The 15019-nt window shown below is 45.0% G+C and overlaps 1 pseudogene; it reads right to left on the reverse strand.

The window, feature by feature from the left end:
• Positions 1-455: 455 nt before the first annotated feature.
• Positions 456-4017, reverse strand: LOC115513711 (annotated as a pseudogene).
• Between the last annotated feature and the right edge of the window lie 11002 nt (positions 4018-15019).

The raw sequence follows: 15019 nt of genomic DNA on the forward strand, positions 1-15019 counted from the left end.
TGTGTGCAGGGCCCACCTAGGCCTGCAGAACAACAGCCCAAAGGACTCCTGGTGCTGTAACCACTGGGGTCATCTGGGGAGAAGGAGACAGAAACTCGGACACACGAGCAAGAACAGGCCTGATGCTCCATAGAAACAAGGGGAAAAAAAACACCCAAAGATGGGCCTAAGGTCACAACCCAGGATGGAGCCTGCTGACCCAGTCACAGGAAGCTCTTGCTCCACAAGGTCCTGGTGACAGGTGACGTCCACATCCCAGTGGTCACGGTCCTGGTGAGACAAGGTGCCACAGAAGGGAGAAGGACAAGGAGCAGAGACATGACCCAGCTGAGGAGGGAGCTCGACACACCAAGGATGCACTGAGCACCGACTGGACACAGGCCCCGTCCACACTCAGCTCCTCCAGCCCTCTCCTGTCCGCACCTGCAACAGACATGGCACAGGAAACATGTGGGTTCTGGAAGGTTCTCAGTGCTTTCATTTATTTTGTTGCAACTTTACAAATCTTTTCTTTTATTAATTCATCAATCCCACATACCCAGAATTACAAAATACCAATTCATATCTGGATTCTCACTTTCCATAGGAAAGTAAGGCGTCAGTACTCAGCCCAACACGAAAAAAAGATAAGGATGGAGATGGTCCAGCCCTGCCTCTGCTGAAACAGGAAAGCAGGTCAGAAAGGGAACACGAATCAGTACAGGTCATGGTGGGCGGGGGGGCCAGTCTCCTGTGTCCTCACAATATGCTAATAGGAACGCAGACACATTCTGACACCATTTGCAGAAAGAGAAGTCCAGAGCTCTTGTAACCAAGTGAGAGTGTGAAAAGATCCTGCATTGCTCAGTCTTCCACAGTCAGCTGGCCTCCCACTGTGGGAATTCATAGATAATCATGATAATAGATAGATAGATAGATAGATAGATAGATAATCATAGATAATCATAGATAATCATGAAAACATTTAGGTCACATAAATGCCACATTCTCAACAGCCTCCCATATGCTCAAAGTGCTCCTAGTGCCCCCACTCCTCCCCAGTTCAGGCCTTCTGGAGTCTTACTTTTTAGGAGCTGCGGGAGACACATCAGAACCCTGGGCACTGTCATTGCCTGGGGTGGAATAAACAGGACGTGATCAGAGCCATAGGAGATGAGACTAAATGAGGAGCTATGGAGGAGGTGGTGAGCTTCCCACAGATTCCTGTCTACACTATCCCAGGGTTTCAGGAATCACCCCCTCCATCACGTGCAGCGTGAGAGTAGCTCGGTCCTTTTCCTCCTGTGGGAAGAAAATATCATGTTAGAGACTTGGGACAGATGGGCCATGAGATCCTAGAGCAACCTCCTAGTCCTGGTCCAAAATGAAGTTTCCAGAGTTCTGACTAAACACCCAGGACAGGATTGGGACACATGAAGAAAGAGTTGTGGGGTCACAGGACCACCTGACTTGCTGGAGGTCTGTCCTGAACAGGGACCTTCCTCTCTGTCCTGTCACTGCTAGGTATCAGGTCCCCATCAGCAGAACTACCAAGTGAAAATCTGTCCTTCATTTTCCAAGTGCTTTGCTACAGAGTGAATGTTAGTAATGGCTCCAGAGTGGGCAGGTACATGTGTGTGGATGGAACTTCCCAGGAACCAGGCAGGACAATGTGCTACCTACGAAACTCCCCAAGGGGACTAGAGTCTCAGATCCCCCCACTCTGTTCCTACCTGAGAACTTCTTCCTCCAGATCACAGCTCCAACCACCACAATGACCACAAGGACAACCACAGCAGCAATGATGCCCGGGATAGGGATGGAGGGCAGAGAGGATGGCTCTGGAAAGGGAAGGAAGATGAGGGGCCCAGACCTCTGGCTTCAGTCCTGACTCTGAAATTTCCAGAAGGGCCCTGCTTTCCCTGACACGGGGCTCTACCCCAAACCCTCCTTACCCCATCTCAAGGTGATGGGCTCGGGCAGCCCCTCGTGCTGCACATGGCACATGTATCTCTGCTCCTCTCCAGAAGGCACCACCACAGCCGCCCACTTCTGGAAAGTTCCATCTCCCGCAGGCCTGGTGTCCACAAGCTCTGTGTCCTGGGTGTGGTCCTCCCCATCACGCTGCCAGGTCAGGGTGATCTCCGCAGGGTAGAAGCCCAGAGCCCAGCACCTCAGGGTCACCTCACAGTCAGAAATGGGGTGGCGGGTCACCCGTGTTTTGGGAGATTCTGAGGAAGAAGAAACAGAGTAACCACACTGTGGTTAAGCTTTATGGGCCACTGAAACTGCATCCACGTGACCATCCTGAGGTGGACAGGACAACTGGTCTGGATGGAAGAAGCACAAAACCCAGACCCCAGTCTAGCCTTTGGGATCTCCTGATTCTTGTTAAGTTCTGGAATCAGGGAGAGAGCCCGGGTGGGAGGCTGCAGATCTAAAGTGGGGAACACACTATAGTTCTGACTGTGGTGGAGGGTGAATGATTCAGAAAACCTGGAGTCAGATCTCCAAAGATGTTCTCAGGGAGATCAAGGCCTTGAGAGGGAAGGTCATGGTTCACAAGGTGGCTGCCAGGGTCAGAGGGAACTGCTGATGGGTTATTTCAGGGATGGTCTCAACCTGCATCCCAGGGGGAGACTGGATTCCTCACTGCCCTTTAGAGAAAAGCGCCCTCTAGGGGAGTTACTCTCTAGTAGAAATATGAACACCGAGGTGGATCTCCCTCTTCCCACCCCGGGAGGGGCGCTGTTCTGACACTGAGTCCATTTTTCCTTTCTCGTGGGAAGCCAGCCCCAGTGGAAGGGAGATTGGGGAGGCCCCGCGGACCTGTACCTGAGCGAAGCAGCGTCTCCTTCCCCATCTCCAGGTACCTGCGGAGCCAATCCAAGCACATGCCCTCCGCGTAGTTCCTGAAGTCTTCCGCCACACCGGCCACCTCCCACTTGCCGCGGGTGATCTGCGCCGCGGTGTCCGCCGCGGTCCAGGAGCGCAGGTCCTCGTTCAGGGCGATGTAATCCTCGCCGTCGTAGGCCAACTGACTGTACCCGCGGAGGAAGCGCCCGTCTGGCCCCACGTCACAGCCATACATATCCTGTAAGGTGTGAGACCCTGGTCTCCACCCCGCCCCCGCAGTCTGACACGCCAACGGAGCCCTGACCCCGCGGTCAGCCCCCAGACCTTCCCAGTCCCGACAGGCAAGCGACTAAGTCCAAACCGAAAGTGAAACCGCTTAAAAGCTCCCGCGGGCTCTTCCCGGGTTGAGGGACTGCCATGCCGGGGGCGGGCCGCGGTTTCCCGCAGACTTCGGGTGGCGCTAGGACCCAGACTTGGGGCGACCCCGGCCCATCAGTGGGGATGGGGGTCACGATCCGGGCCCGCTCACCGGACTCGCTCTGGTTGTAGTAGCCGAGGGCAGTCTGCAGGCTCACTCGGAAAATCTGTGCTGTCTCCTTGACCCTCCGCGTCTCCCGGTCCCAATACTCTGGCCCCTCCTGCTCCAACCACTGCGCCGCGGCTCTACCCTCGGACTTGGGGCATCGCTGTCGAACCGCACGAACTGCTTGTCGTCTACGTAGCCGACTTCCAAGTAGCGGGGCTCCCCGCGGCCGGGTCGGGACACGACGGTGGAGAAATACCTGAGGGAGTGGGAGCCTGCGGGCGTGGAGGGGCTGAGACCCCGCCCGACCCTCCTCCCGGCGCGGGGCCGGGTCCTTGGTGGAGGTGGCCGGGAGGGCAGGACGAGGGGGACCCGAGTCGGGGAGAGCAGGGCAGAGTGGGAGAGGGATGGGGAGGACAGGCCAGGGCGGGGCCGGGTGGGGGTCTGGGGTGGGGGCGGAGGACAGGCACCTCCTCCCGGGGTCCTACGTCCTCGCCGGGCGGTCCCCTTGCCCCTGAGTCCCTTTCCATCAGACCCCGCACTCACCCGCCCAGGTCTGAGTCATGGCCAGGGCCTCCGACAGCAGCAGGAGGAGGGTTCGGGGCATAATGACCCGTTCCTTCAGGGTCTGGAGAGAATGATTCGCAGTTGGTAGCGGGGTCGGGTGCGGAGACTTGGTAACAGGGGAACTTGCAGTGCCGCTGATTGGCTTCCCTGGAAACCCGACACTAATAGGAGTGTGAACTGACTTTGCGTCATCAGTATCCAGGCGGAAATACCTGACAATGGTTGTAGAAAGAGAAATGGAGATTGGGACCCCTCAACACAGCCCTGGAACCTGAGTCCCTGAGAGCCAGCCCCAGGGACCAGGGACTGCCCAGACCCCCTCACCTACTTCACAGAGCACTCTTTGTCACAATCTCTCCCTGAGTCGTGGCCCAGGAGCTGCGTGAGTCAGTGATTCTCCCAACATTTTGTTCTCAGGTTATCTACACAGTCTTACAATTTACTGAGGATCCCAAGGATAATTTTGTGTCTGTGGATTATATCTATCAATATTTACCATAATAGGAATAAAACAGGTTTAAAAATTTATTAATTCATTTATGGTCATATTAATAACCCATGGCATGAAAACAGAAATACTGTTTTTATGAAAAAGAACCATTTCCCCAAATAAACAGGGTAGTGAGAAGACTGGATTTTGTTATATTTTCCATTTTTACAAATCTCTTTCTTGTCTGTTTCGTTAGAAGACCACTGGATGTTCAAATTTGCTTCTGCATTTATTGTGTTGTTTTGGTTGAAATATATGAAGTAATTTACAACCCTGCAACGTAAGAATAGTATGCTTCATAACCTTTTCAAATAATTATGAATATTCTTCTTTGATACTATATTAAAACAACACAAATTGTACTTTCTCTAAGGTAATTTGCAAAGTAGAACCTGAAACGGCATCATTGACTGTCTCCTTCTGTGTTACATTAAACCCATAGGCCTATCTGCACATTGAATGGATCTTGTACTAATGCCTGATTGTTTTAAAGTGTCATTTCACTATGTGATATAGATAGCATTTGTTAGATTGGAATGGAATTATCAGAACATCACATTTGTTTTAATATTACCACAAATCCCAACAGAAAAGTTTCTCAGTATGAGAAGCTGTCAGGCTTATTGGTGGATCACAAGTTTTCCAAAATGTTGATTTTCTCTTGAGAGCTTACGTTTTATCAAGGTAACAAGTACTGCCAGCTGTCTCATGTGAGCTGATTTTCATGAAGGGATAGGTTCATGTTCATTTTCAAGAAACTATCTGCCAAATATCCTAGGCTAAATAGTCCAAGTTTCTGTGTCATTCATTCTTTCAAATAAAAATGGCATTCTGCAAAAGAAAAACAAACAAACACATAAAAAGCATTCCAATTAAGTTCATGGAGATTATTTTCCCTGGGGCTTTCATATAACACATATTTAAAATGTGGATTTAAGGGGCGCCTGGGTGGTTCAGTTGGTTGAGCATCTGACTCTGACTCTGGATATCAGCTTATGTCATGGTCCCAGGGTCTGGGATCAAATCCCATGTTGGGCTCCGCACTGAGTGTAGAGCCTGCTTAAGATTCTCTCTCCCTAACCTTCTGCCCCTCTCCCCTGCTTGCACTCTCACTCTCTCTCTAAAAAATAAAAAATAAAGAACATGTGGATTTAAGAATATTTTGGTAAAGATAATAATTTTTAATACTTCAGGGCATTTTAAAGTGATACTAATATATATATTTAATGGAAGTAAGTAGTGGTGAAGAATAACAACTATTGTAGTTTGGACCCATAACCTCCATTCTGGCTATGTTTTACCTCACTGTGAATGTCAACATAGTAAAAAGGCAAATACTGTCTATGTACTATCATGAAAATAGTTTAAACCCCATGGATTCTGTGAAAGGGCCTCAGTGACTTCTGGTGTTCCACAGACCACACTTTGAGAACTGCTGCTGTGAATAAACCTGGGAGGGTCGCCCAGCTGATCCCTGCCCTGGCCTCTTCTTAGCAGAATCCCTTTCCCTGAGCTGGACTTGGCTCTGATAATTTAGCTCTGAGTTTAGCCCCTGAGGGCACCCGGGACAGAACTCACCTCCTGGAAGTTTGCTGCCAGAGTGTCCTCAGTCTGGGAAGGGAGGTGGAGGGGCCGGTATTTCCTTTTGTAATTGGGAACAGTTTGTGCCTGAAGGCACCAGACCCATGCATGACTGACTTTGATTTTGTGATATACCACCTTACTATGTATTCGCATCCCAGAGATCTCATGTAGTCTGTAAGAGAAAGAATATTGGTCTTCACATTTTACATGTACCTAATGCATCTGACTTGAGGCCCATAAAGCATGCAATGCAGTACTGTCCAATACAACATTCTGTAATGAAGGAATTGTTCTATATCTGCCCTGTCCAGCATGGTGGCCACAAGCTGCATGTGGCTCTTGAGATACAGGTGGCACTTGAAATGGGGCTAGTGTGCTGAACAATTGCATTTTTAATTATTTCAAGGGAATTTGAATTTAAGTAGCCATATGTGGCTAGTAGCGACTAGTTTTAAAAATTATTTATTTTGATGTGGGGAGGGACAGAAAGAGAAGGAGAGAGAGAATTCCAAGCATGCTCTGTGCTGTCACTGCAGAGTCCCATGCGGGGCTCGATCCAAGAACTGTGGGATAAAGACCTGTGCTGAAATCAAGAATCAGTCGCTTAACCAACTGAGCCACTCAGGTATCCCTAGTAGTCTCCATTTGGACAGTACATATCTAGAATGTTCTTGGTTTTCAGAATCCTCCTCAAAATAGATACTATGTGACTCATAGGTTTATGTATACTAAATTTATCTTCGTATGGAAGTCATGGATTTGTCTATGTGTGTTTGAGACATACCCTTGAGAGTTTAATTAATAATGTGTTATAACTGCTAAAGTGTATAGAGATTAACCAAAACGTGATGTATCAAATCAAATTCACTGTTCAAAAATGCCCATCACTGGAGGTAATTTTAGTTTCTATTACCTTGAGTGACTTGGTGTTTGTGTTAACCTGGTAAACATAAGCAGGCACGTAAGTCTTCACTGAGCCCAAGAGAGAGGATTTATTGAACACAACATATATGAGCTACCTTGTAGGCCCTGCACATACTTGTAAAAATCCTAAAGCAGAAGATGTACATCTTAGATTCCACCACCTTAGAATCTTTTACCTGTTGCTCTTTTGCCCAAATTCAGACATTTCTCTGTGTTTTCCTTTACCCTTGAAACCCTCTGCTCTTCATTTCTACCAAGGTGAAAATATACATGAAACATTTATAATTGTGGGATGAAGAATTCTCTAAGTGTGGCCCAATGATTTGAAAATTGTGATATGAAAATGATAAAGCCAAACAAAATATCTGCATGCCAAGCACTCACAAAGATTCAAACACATGTCGTGATCAAATTAAAAGACACAGAAACAATTTTGACAGACAAAAGGGTAACATGCTTCAATGTTCTCCAGCCAAAGACCACCAGGAGCAGCTGTTCAAGTTGGATCTATTACTTGTTGCACTGAGAAAGAATGCATTCCTTTGGGGCCATGAGGCATCTTAATATGAAGGTGTTGGAACCTATAAGGATATGAGCTTTGGATGGGTGTTTGGGGGAGGGTTTGTGGAAGCTGGGGCACGCTCCTGGCTGCATGTTGTGAGCATGTGTGGGCAATTCTATGCTTGACCATCTGAGTGAATTTCATTTCTAAGCAGGACAGACCAGAGTGATGATAAAGCAGTAAGGGTAAAGAAGCAGTGATTGGTCACATTAACCAGCACAAGGAGATGTTGGGTATTTTGTGGGTTGTACAATGCCTGTTTTGTCTGTAATTAGACAAAGTAATGTCATGGTTTCAGAGTGTCCTTGTCTGATGTTGATGTTCTTAAGATGACTGGCTCATGTCCCACAGGAATAATATGGCCCAGTGGTGTCATCGGTCAGCTTCTGACCACACTGTGGCCCAGCTGTCAGTGTCAGACCTGTTCCAGATGTGGGGGCTGCTGTTTATTCTCTCTTCAATTCCATATTTTAAAATAACTACAATCCATTTGAAAAATTATTAAAGAATTGGTGTTTCCATTTCTTTCGGTAAATACCCAGGAGTGGAATTATTGGGTGATGTGGCAAATCCCTATGTTGTAAACCTGAAAGTGTGTGTCAACTGTAGTCAAATAAAAAAATAAACAGAAAAGAAAAAAGAGAATTAAGAATATTAGAAAACAATTCAGAAGGGAAGAAATGAAACATCAAAAAAATATATTGGTGATAAGTATGCATAAAGAAAAATGAGAATGTGGATAAGAAATGGGAATACAACTTAGAATCTATCAACTTGGCAAAGATGAAGCCAGGTGATGAGAGTGTCCAACAGATGGTTGGGAAAATACACTGTCATAAAGGGTGATGGTAGTGAAAACTGGTATAAAGTTAGAAAAAATTTTTTTTTAGTGTTTAATTATTTTTGAGTGTGTGTGTGAGAGACAGTGTGTGCAAGCAGGGGATGGGCAGAGGGAGAGAGAAATACAGAATTTGAAGGAAACTCCAGGTTCTGAGCTGTCAGAACAGAGCCTGATGCAGGGCTTGAGCTCATGAGCCATGAGATCATGACCTGAGCTGAAGTCAGACGCTTAACCGACTGAGCCACCCAGGTGCCCCACTGGTATAAAATTTTCAAAGGTTCTTCTGAAAATGTCTCCACAATTTAAATCTGCTTATATTGTAACACAGACATTTTCTTTTAGGAGTTTATCTTGAGATAATCATACTTTTTTCAAAAGTATATTTTCAAGGATGTTTCTTGAATTGTGGTTTATAAAGAAAAAGCAGAACTTTAAGTGCTATAATCAATATGATGATGGTATGTATAAATAGTGGAATATGTCTCAGGCATTATCACCATGTGATGTACACAGAGGGTCATAGTTAATCTTCAAAGTAAACCCAAAAGGCACCTCATAGGGGATCCCTTTGTACAGACAGGGAAAGGGAGACGTGGAATAAGGAGGTGGTGGAACCAGGGTTAAGATTTGCTTTTAGAGGCCTATTGACTTGTCTGTCCTTGGATCCCTGTCCATAAGGAGGTGGGTATGACTGTGCACTCCATGCAAGTGAACTGTTACAGTGTTCCAGAATGTTCTGTGATGGGAGGCTGTTTAGCTCAGAATCTAGGAGGACATTAAGTGGCAGTGTGACTTACCTGCTCAAATCAAACTAAAGCCCATCATCCAGTATACATCTTGAGGCCTCCAGTAGCTCAGGATCAGCTGGACTCCAGAGCTACAACAAAGAGCAAGGGTGACACCCTGGTCATGCAACACCGGCACTGTTATGTGGGAGATGAGCATTTAGCAGAAATGACAGAGATAAATGTAAGTCACTCCTGAAATAAGTGGTGTGTGGAGAAAGGTCATGATATCATGAAAGCGGATGATGAGGAGACCTAACAGGTCCCCTACCACTAGTATCAATCATATCTACAGTATGTAAAAGACATATGGATATGAAACAAAAACACAATTATACACAGTGGTATATAACCATAGAATAGGAAGGAGCCCTTGGAAATTAAAAATGTGACCATACAGGGGTTCCCCTGGGTGGCTTAGTTGATTGAGTGTCTGACTCTTGATTTTGGTTCAGGTCATAATCTTGTGGTTCATGGGTGTGAGACCCGCATCAGGCTCTGAGCTGACAGTGCAGAGTTGGCTTGGGATTCTCTCTCTCTCTCTCTCTCTCTCTCTGCCCCTCCCCCATTCGCGCGCGCGCTCTCTCTCAAAATAAACAAATAAACTTAAAAAAATGACCGTTGAAATGAATAATTTAGTCAATAAAGTGGATGATTACAGCTGTACTTTCCCGTAGTAGTACAGTTGGGAAGGTGATGTCAGCAGGAGAGAAGACCTGTTTGGCTCTCAATCAAGTGACTCCAATAAGTTAATAACAGTAGTTTTAAAAAGAATGGAGAGACGGGGTGCCTGGGTAGCTCAGTTGGTTGAATGACCGACTTCAGCTCAGGTCATGATCTTGAGGTTCATGAGTTTGAGCCCCGCATCGGGTTCGGTGTTGACAGCTCAGAGCCTGGAGCCTGCTTTAGATTCTGTGTCTCCCTCTCTCTCTGCCTCTCCCCCACTCATGCTCTGTCTCTCTCTGTCTTTCAAAAAAAAAAAAAACATTAAAAAAAAGAATGGAGAGTAGGAAATGATAAAAAACAATTTTAAGCGTATTACTCAGAGTTTGCAGGGAAAAACACACATGTTGAAAGACCAAACCAAATTATTATTATGTTTTTTCCTTCCAAGATTTTACTTAAATTCAAGTTAGTTAACATATAGTGTAGTTTTGGTTTCAGGAGTAGAATTTAGTGATTCATCTCTTGCATATAACACCCAGTGCTCATCCCAACAAATGCCCTCCTTACTTCCCATCACCCGTTTAGCCCATTCTCCCACCCACCTCCCCTTCAGCAACCATCAGTTTGTTTTCTATAGTTGAGTATCTTATGGTTTGCTTCCCTCTCTGTATCTTATTTTATTTTTCCATCCTTCCCATATGTTCATCTGTTTCATCTCTTAAAATCCACATATGAGTGAAATCATAAGGTAGTTTCTTTCTCTGACCAACTTATTTTACTTAGCATAATACGCTTTAGTTCCATCCACATTGTTGCAAATGGCAACATTTCATTCGTTTTGATGGCTGATGTTCCATTGTATATATACCACATCTTTATCCATTCATCAGTCAATGGACATTTGGGCTCTTTCCATAATTTGGCTATTGTGGAGAGTGCTGCTATAAACATATAAAGGTGCATATGCCCTTTCAATCAGTATTTTTGTATCCTTTGGATAAATGCCTAATAGTACAGTTGCTGGATTGTGGGGTAGTTCTATTTTTAAGTTTTGAGGAATCTCCATACTGTTTTCCAGAGTGGCCTGCATTCCCCACCCCAACAATGTAAGAGGGTTTCCCTTTCTCCACATCTTTGCCAACATTTATTGTTTCCTGAGTTTTAAATTTTAGCCATTCTGACAGGTGTGAAGTGATATCTCATTGTGATTTGATTTGTATTTCCCTGATGATGAGTAATGTTGAGCATTTTTTCATGTGTCAGTTGGCCATTTGTATGCCTTCTTTGGAGAGATGTCTGTTCATGTCTTCTGCTCATTTCTTAACTGGATTATGTATGTTTTGGGTGTTGAGTTTGAAAGATTTTGTGGATTTTGGATACTAGCTCTTTGTCCGATATGTCATTTGCAAATATCTTCTCCCATTCTGTTGATTGCCTTTTAGTTTTGTTGATTGTTTCCTTTGCTGAGCAGAGGCTTTTTATCTTGATGAAGTCCCAGGAGTTCATTTTTGCTTTTGTTTTCCTTGCCTCCAGAGACATATCTACTAAGAAGTTGCTGTGGCCGAGGTCAAAGAGGTTGCTCTCTGTGTTCTCCTCTAGAATTTTGCTGGTTTCCTGTTTTATATTTAGTCCTTTTATCCATTTTTACTTTATTTTTGTGTATGGTGTAAGAAAGTGGTCCAGTTTCATTCTTCTGCATTTGTCTGTCCAGTTTTCCCAACACCAATTGTTGAAGAGACTGTCTTTCCTGCTATGTCAAAGATTAGTTGACCATATAGTTGTGGGTCCATTTCTGGGTTCTCTATCCTATTCCATTGATCTGTGTGTCTGTTTTTGTGCCAGTACCATACTGTCTTGATGACTACAGGTTTGTAATACAGCTTGAAGTCCAGAATTATGATTCCTCCTGGTTTGGTTTTCTTTTTCAACATTACTTTGGCTATATAGTGTCTTTTCTGGTTTCATACAAATTTTAGAATTGTTTTTTCTAGCTCTATGAAGAATGCTGGTGTTATTTTGATAGGGATTGCATTGGATGTGTAGATTGCTTTGGGTAGTATAGACATTTTAACATAGACATAACATATCATATCATATATGATATCATAACATATCATAACATAACATATACATAGTATAGACATAATATTTGTTCTTCCAATCCATGGTCATGGAATATTTTTCATTTCTTTTTTTAATGTTTATTTATTTTGAGAGAGAGAGAGAGAGAGAGAGAGAGCGAGTCGGGGGAGGGGGGGCAGAGAGAGAGGGAGATGGAGAATCCCAAGCAGGTTCAACACTCAACATGGAGTCCAATGTGGGACTTGATCTCATGATGGTGAGATCATGACCTGAGCCGAACTCAATAGTAGATGCTTAACCGACTGAGCCACACAGGTGCCCCTGTTTTTCCTTTTCTTTGCATCTTCTTTAATTTCTTTCATAAGTGTTCTATAGTTTTCAGAGTACAGATCTTTTACCTATTTGGTTAGGTTTACTCCTAGGTAGCTTATGGTTTTGGGTGCAATTGTAAATGGTATCAGTTCCTTGATTTCTCTCTCTGTTGCTTCATTATTGGTGTATGAAAATGCAACAGATTTCTGTACATTTATTTTATATCCTGTGACTTTGCTGAATTCATGTATCAGTTCTAGCAGTTTTTTGGTGGAATCTTTTGGGTTTTCTACATAGAGTATCATGTCATCTGCAAAGAGTAAAAGTTTGACTTCTTCCTTGCTGACGTGGATGCCTTTTTATTCCTTTTTGTTGTGTGATTGCTGAGGCTAAGACTTCCAACACTATGTTGAATGGCAGTGGCAAGAGTGAACATCCCTGTAGTGTTCCAGACCTTAGGGAAAAAGCTCCCAGTTTCCCCCTCCTTGAGGATCATATTAGCTGTGGGTCTTTCATATAGCCTTTATTATGTTGACATATGTTCCTTCTATCCCTACTTTCTTGAGGGTTTTTATGAAGAAAGGATGCTGTAATTTGTCAAATGGGTTTTTTGCATCTATTGAGGGAATCCCACGGTTCGTATCCTTTCTTTTATTAATGTGATGTATCACGTTGATTGATTTGCAAATATTGAACCACCCCTGCAGCCCAAGAATAAATCACACTTGATTATGGTGAATAATTCTTTTAATGTATTGTTGGATTCGGTTTGCTAGTATCTTGTTGAGAATCTTTGCATCATTGTTCATCAGGGATATTGGTCTGTAATTCTCCTTTTCAGTGGACTCTTTTTATCTGGCTTTGGAATCAAGATAATGCTGGCCTTGTAGAATGAGTTTGGAAGTTTTCCTTCCATTTCTATTTTTGGAACAGTTTCAAAAGAATAGGTATTAATTCTTTAAATGTTTGATAGAATTCCCCTGGGAAGACATCTGGCCCTGGGTTCTTGTTTCTCGGGCAATTTTGGATTACTGATACAATTTCTTTACTGGTTATGGGACTGTTCAATTTTTCTATTTTTTCCTGTTTCAGTTTTAGACCTACCCAAATTATTTTTTTTTTTAAGATTTTTTTTTCAACGTTTATTTATTTTTGGGACAGAGAGAGACAGAGCATGAACGGGGGAGGGGCAGAGAGAGAGGGAGACACAGAATCGGAAACAGGCTCCAGGCTCTGAGCCATCAGTCCAGAGCCTGACGCGGGGCTCGAACTCACGGACCGCGAGATCGTGACCTGGCTGAAGTCGGACGCTTAACCGACTGCGCCACCCAGGCGCCCCCCAAATTATTTTTTTTAAGTTTATTTATTATTTATTTTTGAGAGAGACAAAGAGTGTGAGCAAGGGAGGGGCATATAGAGAGGGAGACAGAGAATCCCAGCCAGGCTCTGCACAGAGCAGAGCCTGATGCAGGGTTCAAACCCACAAACTGTGAGGTCATGACCTGAGCTGAAATCAAGAGTCAGATGCTTAATCCAGTGAGGCACCCACACACCCCTAGATCTACCCAAATTCTTTAAATATTTTTTTTTTAGGGGCGCCTGGGTGGCGCAGTCGGTTAAGCGTCCGACTTCAGCCAGGTCACGATCTCGCGGTCCGTGAGTTCGAGCCCCGCGTCGGGCTCTGGGCTGATGGCTCAGAGCCTGGAGCCTGTTTCCGATTCTGTGTCTCCCTCTTTCTCTGCCCCTCCCCCATTCATGCTCTGTCTCTCTGTCCCACAAATAAATAAAAGTTGAAAAAAAAAATTAAAAAAAAATATTTTTTATTTTTGAGAGAGAGAGGGCAGAGAGAGAGACGAGAGAGAGAGAGAGAGAGACTCAGAACCTGAAGCAGACTCCATGTCTGCGCTATCAGTACAGAGCCTGACGTGGGGCTCGAACTCACAAACTATGAGATCATGACCTGAGCCAAAGTTGGACACTTAACCAATTGAACCAGCCAGGTACCCCAAGATCTACCCAAATTCTTTAAAAAAAATTCTTTTAATGTTTATCTATTTTTGAGAGAGAGAGAGAGAGAGAGAGAGAGAGAAATGAGGGAGGGGCAGAGAGAGAAGGAGACAGAATCTGAAGCAGGCTCCAGTCTCTGAGCTGTCAACACAGAGCCACCCATGAACCGTGAGACTGTGACCTGAGCCAAAGTCCGACACTTAACCAACGGAGCCACACAGGCACCCCTACCCAAATTCTTAACTAGAGTAGATGAAAGGAGACCCACACCAAGAGACAGCACAATAAAATGTCAAAAGAGGGTAGAGGAGCAGAGACCTTGAAAACTCCAAGACACAACACAGGCCTGGCAGTTGGAAGACATGACACATGGTCCCCATATCCTGAGGACAGCTGTGTCTGGCACAGAGTCTCAGTCCCATCACTGCGTGAAACAGGGCAAGGGTAGCCTAAAGGCACATCAGATGTTTAGATGTCAGTGTCTACTTTCCACGTTCCTTTCCACAGGATACCACTAGGCAGTGGGGGAAATGATAGAGGAAACCAAAAGAGGGAAGCATGTGGGATCCAGGCAACAGGGAGCCAGAAGGAGACAGGCAGAGGGCACCCAAGATGAGCTGAAGGGGATCCAGGTATCCGCCCTGCCCCAGGTGTGCAGACATCATGTCCACATGGGGCAGGACTGAGGGCTGCGGGCCAGGTGTCTGCACAGACATGAAGATAATGGAATAGTGGATAGGCTTGAATATATTCGTGAAATTTACCTGGGGGGAGCTTGGGAAGGAATTAATGACAACAACAGAAAGTAAGCAAATGAAGGGATAAGACTTTTATTTACTCC

This window comes from Lynx canadensis, chromosome B2 (genome assembly GCF_007474595.2).
Source record: "Lynx canadensis isolate LIC74 chromosome B2, mLynCan4.pri.v2, whole genome shotgun sequence".
In the NCBI taxonomy this organism is placed as follows: Eukaryota; Metazoa; Chordata; class Mammalia; order Carnivora; family Felidae; genus Lynx; species Lynx canadensis.